This window comes from Saccopteryx bilineata, chromosome 5, assembly GCF_036850765.1.
Source record: "Saccopteryx bilineata isolate mSacBil1 chromosome 5, mSacBil1_pri_phased_curated, whole genome shotgun sequence".
Classification (NCBI taxonomy): domain Eukaryota; kingdom Metazoa; phylum Chordata; class Mammalia; order Chiroptera; family Emballonuridae; genus Saccopteryx; species Saccopteryx bilineata.
This window is the reverse complement of record NC_089494.1, coordinates 198,992,605-199,005,192: the sequence shown is the minus strand read 5'-3', so window position 1 is coordinate 199,005,192 and position 12,588 is coordinate 198,992,605.

Genomic DNA, 12,588 nt, shown 5'->3' with positions numbered 1-12,588 from the left:
AAAGTTGCCTGAAGTAAAGTAACAAATATCAAATTTGCTTAAGCAAAAAATAAATAAATAAAATAAAATAAAATAAAATAAAATAAAATAAAATAAAAGAAAAGAAAAGGAAGGAAGGAAGGAAGGAAGGAAGGAAGGAAGGAAGGGAGGGAGGGAGGGAGGGAGGGAGGGAGGGAGGGAGGGAGGGAGGGAGGGAGGGAGGAAGGAAGGAAGGAAGGAAGGAAGGAAGGAAGGAAGGAAGGAAGGAAGGAAGGAAGGAAGGAAGAAAAAGGAGGAAAGGAAGAAAGAAAGCCTGACCAGGTGGTGGCACAGTGAATAGAGTGTCGGACCGGGACATGGAGGACCCAGGTTCAAAACCCTGAAGGTCGCCGGCTTGAGCGTGGCTCATCTGGTTTGAGCAAAACTCACCAGCTTGAGCCCACGGTCGCTAGCTTGAGCCAGTGGTCGCTCAGTCTACAGGAGCCTCTTGGTCAAGACACATATGAGAAAGCAATCAATGAACAACTAAGGTGCTGCAACAAAGAATTGATGCTTCTCATCTCTCTTCTTTCCTGTCTGTCTGTCCCTATCTGTCCCTCTCTCTGACTCTCTCTGTCTCTGTCATAAATAAATAAATAAATAAATATTTAAAAGAAAGAAAAAGAAGAAAAGGATAATTTATTATTTAAAAAAAAAACAACACAAGAAAGGCTCAGGGAGGGAAGACAGCCAGGCATCAAGGGACCAGGACCAGGGCTGAGAGCTGGCAGGAAGGCACGGCCACCCTCTCCCTCCCTGCAAGGCATCTCAGAGCCTCCCCTCTGCTTCTCTCTGCTTCATCCTCCTTTGCTGATCAATTTTCTCTGCTTCTCCAACCTTATCACCACTCATAGCTCTTTATTCAAAGCATTCAAGCACCTGACTCAGCCCGAGACCAGGAATCTCAAGATCACACACATGTACACACACACACACACACACACACACACCAGATAAAACTAGACAACTAACATGAGCCTCTAGCAAAGTGAATTGCTGTATTTTGGCATTTCCCTGCCCATTATTCCATCCAATAATTCAGGAAATTCTGAGTGTATGTGAAGGAGAGTCCAGTCCTCAAACCTGTCCAGTAAAAAAAGAAATATAGGAATGAGGGTTTGAAATCAGGCACATTTGAGCTCCCAGAAAACTGTCTCTAAGCAGCAGCTGAGCAGGGGGCTGAGCAGGGGCCTCTGTGTGATGCTTAATCAGACGGTGAGGAGGGAGGGCCCTGCCAGCTAGCAAACCATCCAGCTCTGCCAGAAACCATGGAATAGGGAGCAGTCTGCTATAGAATCCTCTCACAGCGTCCTGGCAGAAATGGATGGTCCACATAGGGAAGGATCAATTGTAAAAAGTGGAATTAGTCATTCTAAATCATGCAGCTGTGGTCGAAGGGAGCTCTTCTAAAAATCATTAAACAATCATGTATTCCTATTGATTTATTCAAAATACCTTGAGGGAAAGCAGATTAAACACAAGGTAAAAGTAAGCTAATGCAGATTAAATGGATGAAGGATGGGCCAAGAGTTCCCTAGGTAGTTTTTGTACTAATGAGAGGAAAATTATATGTACACTATTACCAGGATAAAAGGGTCTATTAGAGGTCTTTTGCTTGACATATTTATGTATTTCAAATACTAAGTAGCATAGTGAATTAGGTTTACTCTGGACATTTGTTATTTTTATTGCATTTCCAAAGTGATAAACAGAGTTCTCTGTTGCGGGCAGCGTGCTGCCTCTCTTTGGGAAAGCTTGCCTGAACAGACTCTGATGCCACGGTTGACTCCCTGGATGTCATTTATTAACACACTGTGCAATTGTACTGCATGGGCAGGCCTTGAAAATCCCAGAGCCAAATTCTTAACACAGAAGTGAGAATGAGCCACCGTGCTCACGGAGTCTGCCCTCCGGGCCACGCCTCAGGCGCTCTTTCTTCTTCCGGTGGAATTGATTCAAATACCTTATCGCATCAGAAAAACAGAAATGTGATGTGTGTGTTACACATTATTCTTATGTTTGGGGGACACAACAGGGGTCAGGACCCTCAGAGGAAGAGACTGAAGTAGAGAACTGGGAGGAAGAGACTGAAGTGGAGAAAGGAGGTGTCCAAGAACACGTAACTAGTGAGGACTTGGATTAAGACCTCAAAATTCCTCTCTCCTTGTTCAGGCTTTTTCTGCTACCCTGTAAACTAGTGGAATTTGCATTGTGGTCCACTGTTGAAGGAACTAATAGGGCTATTATCACTAAATCCCTTAGATGTTTAAAATTAAAGTGATTGTTCTTCACAAACCAGTTTCATCCTTCATGTTCCTTACTCCCACTGCCATCTCTACTTCAGTCAACTAAGAAATTACATCCTTCTCCCATCATGCCTCTGGACCAAACAATAAAATTTTGCTGATGTCTTTGCTTCCATCCTTTTCTTCCCCAAATCCATTCTGCACCCCACCACCAGTTTGGTCTTTCTAAAATATAGAGTTGGGCAAAAGTAGGTTTACAGTTGTGAGTACACAAAACACAGAGTTTATTCTTGTATTATTATTTATTAATTATTGCATTATTTTTCATACAAACGACTGTAAACCCACTTTGCCCCACCCTATATTGCTTTCATCACAGCACTCTTCATATAGAAAATTTAAGGAGGAAGGGTAGCAAGTAATCATATTTCTCTTCTCCATCTGGAAAGGTGTCATGGAAGGCTGAGATTTCAGCTGGTTTTAAGAGAGATGACTTACAAAGAATGCATTTCCGGTTGATGCGGTAGCTTCGGTCATGAGTGGTTGGGTCAAAAGGAATGTCACAGAGCTTGTATGTTTAGAGCAAAATCTAAAAGCCCAAAAGGTAGAAAGAAAGAAAGATTCCCCAGAAGACATAGAAGGTGAAGAGAACCGAAGAGTGAGGACTTAGGTGTTAATGACAAGCAATGCCATATGGGTGATACCACTGATAAACTCCCACTAGAACAAACACAAACATTAACCTCACTGCATTCTGTAGGAATGGCTTTAACCAGTAAACATAAAGACACAGCATTGGTTCTCAACTCAATCGCCCAGGCCCACTTAGACCTCTGGATCAATCATCTTCAGGGAAGAAATTCACAAGTACATGGCTTTAAAAGCACTCCACAGATTTTGATGCACAACCAAGTTGAAAGCTTCTACCTATTGCACTTGAGTCCTTCTACAAGCCATCTACATTTATAAAACTTGGTTTAATATCTGACTAAACTCCATGTTTCAGATAAATCATATACTTCCTTCTAGACTCTCTTTATATCTCCAAGCAGCCCTCCTTCTCTACAGAACAGGTACCATCACCATGTGCCTGTGCATGGTCTGGCCCAAAAAATCAGGAGAAATAGCCTATTTTTGCTATGAGGTTAAACATTGTCACATTTCTTGCCACCTACTTGTGTTCTTCACATGTTCTAATATATGTTGGAGATAAGAATCTGAAGCAATGATGGCATCTAATAGCATCTTGCTATCTTTGTAGCACTTAAATTCCATAGATAAATTAATTCATTTGGTCATTGTTTCAGTCTCTGAGAGAGGCAAGGTATATCACTGGCTGTAATTTGCTGATGGGGAAACTGAGATTTAGTGATACTGAGCGACCCGCTCATAGGTTACATAAGCAGACAGTAACAAAACCTAGACTAAAATCCTTTCTTCAGAATTTAGTAATAGGAGGGTCTTTTTCATTTAAGTTTTTTTTTTTCTTAACAAGTTGGACACAACTCTGGAAGATAATCCCACCCTAAACTACAATAAATATCACACACACACCAGGAGAACGCCATGTGTGGAAGAAAGAGATTCGGTGATGCAGTCGAAGCCAAGGAATGCCAAAGATGATCAGAAAACCCCCAGAAGCCAGGAGACAAACAGAGGATGTTCTCTACCACAGCCCTTCCAAAGAGTCAACCTCACGGACACTTCAGTCTTGGACTTCTGGCTTTCAGAAGTGTGAGAAACTAGATTTCTGTTGCTAAATCACTCGGGTTTTGATACTTGTTACAGCAACAGCCCCGGGAATGCATATGTTAGTACTGGGAATGTGGTGCATGGTAACAAATGCCTGAAAGTGTGGAAGTGGCTTTGAAATTGGGGAATGGACAGAGGCTGGAAGAGTTTAGGTGCCTGCTAGAGAAAGCTTATATGGCCTTGAAGACACTGTTGGTAGAAATGTGGACACTGAAGGTGATTTTGGTGAAAAAAGAGATGAGAGGCAGTAGAGAAATCGTCTATCATATTTGAAATACATATATCATGAACAGAGTGTTTTTAGATATATGAATATTAAATGCCATTCTGATGACATCTTGGACAGAAATGAGGAATATGTTATTTGAATTGGAGGAAAGGGGACCTTTGTAATGAGGTGGCAGAATTGGCTGACGGTTATGTTGGATGGAAAGTAGAATTTGCAAGTGATAAACTTGGATATTTAACTGAGGAGATTTCTAAGACAATGTTGAAAGTATGGCCTAGTTTCTCTTTGCTGCCTCTAGTCAAATGTAAGAGGACAGAAGTAAATTGAATAAGACAAAAAGGAAATAGAATTTGAAGATTTGGAAAATTCTCAGCCTATCCATATTGCAAAAAAAAAAAAAAGAGAGAGAAAGAATATTCTGGAGAGAGCCCCAAGGTTGTGACTGGACAGCTGTTTGCCACACACAGGCCTGGAGGGCAGGGCCACCTCCTTAGTTCCAGAGGTTTTGGTCACCAACCTGGGCTGAGAGACTGGGCTGCCATTCTGGTGGGTCTGGAAGACAGAACATCAAGCCAAAGAGGTTCATCTGCAAGCACTAAAATCTGATGGAATTTGCCTTTCTTGTTTTCTAGCTTGCTGGGAAACAACACCACCACACCCCACCCCACTCCTCAATTTTTCCTTTTTGGAATGAGAATGTCTATCCTATGCTTTTTCCTCCATTGTATTTTTGGAAGGAGACAATCTGTTATGCAATTTCACAATTGAAAAGAAATTTTGCTCCAGCGTGACTCTTGCACCTGGTCTTGCCCATACTGGGTTGGGTGTTTAGATGATGAGATTTGGGACTTTTGAACTGATAATGTTTAGATGAGATTTTATTTATTTATTTATTTATTTATTTCTGTATTTTTCTGAAGCCGGAAACAGGGAGAGACAGTCAGACAGACTCCCACATGTGCCCGACCGGGATCCACCCGGCACGTCCACCAGGGGCGATGCTCTGCCCACCAGGGGGCGATGCTCTGCCCCTCCGGGGTGTCGCTCTAGGGGGAGGGGTGGAGAAGCAGATAGGTGCTTTTCCTGTGTGCCCTGGCCAATAATCGAACCCGGGACTTCTGCACGCCAGGCCAATGCTCTACCACTGAGCCAACCGGCCAGGGCCGATTTAGATGAGATTTTAGACTTGGAGTTGTTGCTGGAATGATTAAGACTTTGGAGAATATAGTGATGAGGTCAATGTATTTTGCATGTGAGAAAGACATGAATTATGGGGAGCCAGAGAATATACTGTTATGGTTAAGTTCTATCCTCCAAAATATGTTGATGTCTTATCTTCCCAGTTCCTGTGAATTTGACCTTATTTGTAAACAGGCTTTTTGTAGGTTAATTTAAAATAAAGATATTAGAGTGAGCCCTCACCCAATACGACTGCTGTCTTTATAAAGAGGAGAAATTTGGACACCAAGGACATGCACACAGGAAGAACGCCAGGTCTTTACATGCGTAAAGACATGAAAATGTACTTTCCATTTACAAGCACGGATCAGGATACCACAGACAACAAGGAATACCCAGGACAACAAAAAAACCACCGAGGCTGGGATTGCATGCAGGAGAGCCTCCATCACAGGCCCCAGAGGGAGCCTGTCCGACTGACGTGAGCTTAGACTTCTAGCCTCCAGAACTTTGTGAAAGTAAATTTCTGCTGTTGACTGAACCGGTTTGTTCCGTTTTGTTGTGGCAGACTAAGAAATTAATATAACACTCCATCAGTTTCCTGTGGCTGCTAGAGCAGGATGCCATAGCTTGGTGGCTTAAAACAGCACAGGTTTTGTTCTCTTACATTTCTGGAGGCCAGAAGTCCAAAATCAGTTTTATTGAGCCAAAATCAGGGTATCGGCTGGGAGCTCCTTATAGGAGCTCCAGGAGAGAGTCCAGTTTTGCCCGTCCAGCTTCTGCTGGCTGCTGGCATTCCCTGGCTTTGGCCACACTCTGAACTGTGTCCCTATGGTCACATTGCCTCTATGGGTGTTTGTCAAAGTTCCTTCTAATTCGCTCTTATAAGAACACTTGTGATTGTATTTAGGGCCCATCCAGACAATCCAGAGTAATCTCATCTCACAATTCTTGGCTTACTCACCCTGTAAGAACTCTTTTTAAGTAAAGTAAAACTTACAGGTTTTAGGGATTAAGAACTGATATCTTCAGGGGCCATTATCAGCCAACTACAGATCCCCTGGCATTCAAGTAGAAATGGAGGTGAATTTGGAGTACACAGGGCAGGAAATGAGGAAATGATCAGAACATATGTGAGAGTGAAAAACATGAGAATGGATATGATTGCTTACAGGGAGCATGAGGGAGCCAAGGACAAAACTCTGGGTAATGTCTCCCTTAGGGAAGTGAATAGGCCCTGGCCAGCTGGCTCAGTGGTGGAGCGTTGACCTGGCATGTGGATGGCCCGGGTTTGATTCCCAGTCAGGGCACACAGGAGAAGCGCCCATCTGTTTCTCCACTTCTACCCCTCTCATTTCTCTCTCTTTCTCTCTCTTTCTCTCTCTCTCTTTCTCTCTCTCTCTCTCTCTCTTCCTACTGCAGCCATAGCTCGATTGGAGCAAGTTGGCCCTGGGTGCTGAAAATGGCTCCATGGCCTCCACCTCAAGTGCTAAAAAAAAATGGCTCCAGTTGTAACAGAACAAGAGCCCCAGATGGACAGAGCATCGCTCTCTAGTGGGCTTGCTGGGGGGAGCCCTGTTAGGGCGCATGCAGGAATCTGTCTCTGCCTCCCCCTCCTTTCACTAAATAAAAGAAAAATTGAATAGAAGATGGTCCAGTGAAATGGGCTAAAAAGAGATGTTTTAGAGGTGGGAAGAGAACCAGGGGAATATGGTTTCATGGAAACCAAGGGAGGGATTTTAAAAAAGAGAAAATCCTTAACATGCTCCAAATAAGAAAAACTTGAGGACACTATGCTAAATAAAATAAGCCAGTCAGAAAAGTACAAATACTGTGTGATTCCACTTATATGGAAGTTAATTAGAGTATTTAAATTCATAAAGTCAGCAAGCAAAATGCTGACTGCCAGGGTCTGGGAGATGGGGTGCAAGGACTTTTCAGTTTTACCAAAGGAAGAGTTCTGGAAATTGGCTGTGTGGTAATGTGAATGTACTTAATACTACTGAAGTAAACACTTAAAAATGGCTAAGAAAGTAAATTTAATATGTACTTTACCACTAAAATAAAATTGAAAAAAGAGGAAGTTCTTGGACCTTCATCAGGAATTCTGTTTAGCGTCAATGCCGTCCCTTCAGGTAATATAAATGCCTAGTAGTGCAAGGGAAGGCAATCTATGCCTGATTTCTCCTTTAAATAGTCTATCAGTAAATGACTAGCACACTCATCAACATGAGAATAAAAGATGAAATTAATATTTAACAACCACATCTAGATTTTATCAAAAACTTAGCCATAGATTAACATTAATAGGATTAATCCCTCAATGTAGCATTTTGATAAAGTATCAATACTTTGTTAAAGTATTAAAGAGAGTTAAGAAAAATTGAAGGCTACGTATTATAAATTAATGGTGTTATCGTTTCTCTTATCTCCAGTTCTGTCCTGTGCTTTTGGATATCAGCAGCACATACACACTCAAACACACGCATGCACGCTCGCACACAGGCACATTGGCCTTTATATAACTTAAAATTATCTTAAACAAATCTAGATAGTAAAAGCAAAGATCTAAGAAATGTCTCTTTGGTTAAAACTGCTCAAATTCTAAAGAACTCTCAGAGAGAGCAGAAATATTGTCCTACACACAATATCAATGCTGCAAAACACAAGTTGTCATTCATTCTGGTCTGTTTAAGATACATCCTATTCCCAAAGCCCTCAAATCACAAGCTGGGCTACAATAGTAATCGAAAGGATAAGAAATATGGCTCCTCTCCTGTATTGCAATGGAGAACAATATTTTAAATGGTCCAATTCAAAAAGAGGCATTAAAGCAGTGGTCCTCCATGAATAGACACTTCTCCCAGGAAGAAATACAAATGGCCAACAGATATATGAAAAGATGCTCATCTTCATTAGTTATTAGAGAAATGCAAATCAAAACTACAATGAGATACCACCTCACACCTGGTAGGTTAGCTATTATCAACAAGACAGGTAATAGCAAATGTTGGAGAGGCTGTGGAGAAAAAGGAACCCTCATTCACTGTTGGTGGGAATGTAAAATAGTACATTATGGAAGAAAGTATGATGGTTCCTCAAAAAACTGAAAATAGAACTACCTTATGACCCAGAAATCCCTCTACTGGGTATATACCCCAAAAACTCAGAAACATTGATATGTAAAGACACATGCAGCCCCATGTTCATTGCAGCATTGTTCACAGTGGCCAAGAAATGGAAACAACCAAAAAGCCCTTCAATAGAAGACTGGATAAAGAAGATGTGGCACATATACACTATGGAATACTACTCAGCCATAAGAAATGATGACATCAGATCATTTACAGCAAAATGGTGGGATCTTGATAACATTATAAGGAGTGAAATAAGTAAATCAGAAAAAAAAAAACAAGAAATGCATGATTCCATATATAGGTAGGACATAAAAATGAGACTAAGAGACATGGACAATAGTGTGGTGGTTGGGGGGAGAGGAGGGAGAGGGGAAGGGGGAGGGGGAGGGGCACAAAGAAAACTAGATAGAAGGTGATGGAGGACAATCTGACTTTGGGTGATGGGTATGCAACATAATTGAATGACAAGGTAAGTGGGGTAACCTGGACATGTTTTCTTTGAACATATGTACCCTGATTTATTGATGTCACCCCATTAAAAATTAATTTAAAAAAAGCAGTGGTCCCCAACCTTTTTTGGGCCACGAACCAGTTTAATGTCAGAAAATATTTTCACGGACTGGCCTTTAGGGTGGGACGGATAAATGTATCATGTGACCGAGACAAGCGTCAAGAATGAGTCTTGGATGTAACAGAGGGAATCTGGTCATTTTTTAAAAATAAAACATTGTTCAGACTTAAATATAAATAAAACGGAAATAATGTAAGTAATTTATTCTTTCTCTGCGGACCAGTACCAAACGGCCCACGGACCAATACCAGTCGCAGACCGGGGATTGGGGACCACTGCATTAAAGGAAAAGCTTCATAGCTCAAGAGGCCTTATCAAGTTGACAGTGTCTTTTGTCCTCTTCTTTGGGCAAGGGGGTCAATTTCACTATGGGCATGTAGGTCCAGGACAGGAAAGGGCTTTCTGCTTATTGAAAATGAGTTCTATTCACAACTGTGCTTTTTCAGAGTTTGGCTGTTCACATTTTCTTGGACGCTGTGAGAGTTATAAAATAAACACTTCCAAAATTGTTTTCTCAAAAGTCAGTCCAACATAAAATAAAATGAAAAGAACTTTTCTGGGTCTTCAGTTCAACATGGGTGCATTTAACTAAGAACATACCTTTTTCTTTCTCTCTTTGAACTTCTTCAGACTGATCTTTGTTTTTCAAAGTCTCAACATTGGCTCATTCCACGGGAGACTTCTGTTTGATGGCTGGCTCCATCCTAAACTCTGGGACAACATTTGGATGTCAGCTATTTATTTAAGATCTGAATTCAGGCAAATACTGAGACAGGTGTTTAGGAACTGTAGCAGTAGTTGAGTAATTATAGAGCTTAAACTAGAAGGAACTTTCAGGGATATAAGATCCAGCTAGCAGCTTCAAAGCAGATAAGGTATTATTATCCCATTTTACAGCTGAGGCACCTGCAGTGTAGACATAGATTCATTTGTTAATGTATGCATGGTTACTTAGTTAAGAAAGAAAGGAGGAAGGAGAATGAGGGGAAGGAGAATTGGATCCCAACTTGCCTGCTTTTTAAAAGTGAATTGCTACCATTGCATATAGAACACCTAGAATCACCCACCTACTACATTCAATCCTAAAACCTTACCAAAGTTATTCGCAACTGCGATTCTGATCTAATCACTCAGGCCTAGGTTTAAAACCTGTTTTTGTTTTTGTTTTTCTATCAAGCAGGCATGTGAATCAGTGAGTTACTTTACCAAGTGAGAAAAGCCTAGAGTGAATATCTCATAGAGGTAATGTGAGAATTAAATAGCAGACTACATAGAAAGTGCTTGTTCCAGAGTCTAGCATACGGTAAATGCCTTAAAAATTAGCTATTGTTACAAATCGATGATATAATCTGCTTGCCATAAATTCCTTTATAGTGAGATTTGGAAGCTTCTGATAATTCCAAGATTGGAAAAACTGATAGGCAAAAAGGAAAGGGAAAGGGAATAGATTATTCGTACAATAAGTTAGCACAAGCTTCCAGTCAAGTGGGCTCAACAGAGGCCTGCACTGAGGATCCAGAAGGCTTTATTTGATTGAATGAGTCACATGACAAAGCTATTGAAGTTTGTCTGCAGTCTTTCAGACTAAATGGGCTCCTTCCATAGACCCTAGCAATATGTTCAAGGAGCACTTTGATATTTTCTCTTAAACAATAACCCCTGAACTATATAAGTTTCAGGGTTCATAAACCTTGAACTTGCTCCTGCAATGGTGTCTTATTTATAACTCCTTAAAAATCAAACAAAACTAAAGCTGATATAATTGTGAGCAGATGTCTTTTTGATTTGCCTTTCAGGTGCCTCAGTACCAGCCCTTGGATGCAGGAGAAAGGGTGAGGTTATTGTTCTACAGTCCCAGAAACTAGACAGTTCCTTCCAGGAATGTGAAAACCCACAGCCCGGGCACAGCTCCAGGGGACCGTTTGTAGTTTTGGATCAGGAAACTCAAACAATGACCTGAAGAAGACGAATTTCAAAATCCACACAAGAACTTGAAGATGTGCCATTGGTTCACTTAGTGACTCCTACTGAGGAATTAAAATGGGCTATCACATGAAACCTGGCCAAGAAAGATACTCCTTCCTGAGAAAAAAGGTGGTTTTAGATTCTTTAAGAGAAAGAACCATAATGTATGAAATACACAAGACATGTCCAGGTGAAATTAGACCTAAATTTATTTCATCCTTATAACTCTTCTATGGCCCTACTCTCTGATGTCAGGTTTGATCATCACTTTCCAACAGAAGGCATGGGGCGGGGAGAACTAAACATTTACTGAATTTTCACAATTTGAGCAAAGTATTATGGCAGCACTGTATATTTCATTTCATTTCATCATCACAACCCTCAGAAGGACCGCATTTCACAGATAAAGAAACAGAGGCAAAGAGAAGCAGGGGGGAAAAGCAAGTGACGGAGTTAGGATTCAAACTCAAAAAATAAAGAAATTAATCTAGATATTAAAGTTCAGATAGTTTCTCGAATTTTATTTACTTATGGTACATTCTCTATTAATCTAAGCGGTAACATAAAAAGATATTTTAAAAAGGGAAACTATAAGGGTAATGGAATTATTTCTTCCCTCACTCTGATAATCTAGACTCTATTTCCTAAAGTCACCCACCACGTTGGGGCAGAGAGAGGCAACAAGGTAAGAAAGAAAGGGAAAAGGGTGAAAAAGAATAAAGTTGGGAGAAAGGCAAAAGAAGGAGAAGTGATGTGATAGAATTTAAAAAATGGTTTGCATTTCACTGGAGGGGTGGAATCCCAAAGTCTAGAATTAATTTTAATAAATAATTAAATTGTACTTAAACTATAGTGGATTAACTGAATTGGTTAGATTTGAGTTCAAATTCTGCTTCCAATTGCATGACCTCGGACAATTTACTTTACCTCTTCAAGCCTTAATTTTTTTCATATGTAAATTGTGATTAAAATAGTGCCTCCTCTGTAGGATTGTTGAAGAATTAAACGTATTAGTACCTACAAAGCACTTTCAAAGTGCCTGGATCATGGTAAATGTTCAATAAATATTAGTAATTATAATGCTATCAATATAATATGATGATATCACAACTCGGCCCTCATTTCCTTTATCAATGAATTTGCACATAAAAATTATATAAAGCAAACATTCATTCATTAATTTATTCATCCCATACATTTTAATGTGCACATCTTGAGGGCTGAGGATGCAGCATGAAGAGGAGAAGCCCCGTCCTCACCTTCTTGGAGCTCACATGCCAAGGCAGTCTTTATTTCATCTAAAATGCAGAAAAAAAATTAACTAACTCTGTTTTATTTTTTAGTGTCACTCCAAATAGACTCTTTTAAATTAAAATCCCTTTAGATGCTGTTGCCAATTGCTTATAAAGCATCCAGTAGGTAGATCTCTGCCCACTTCAGAATGGTCTTTGATAAGGATATATATGAGCACAGCAGGGTGCAAGCTGCATG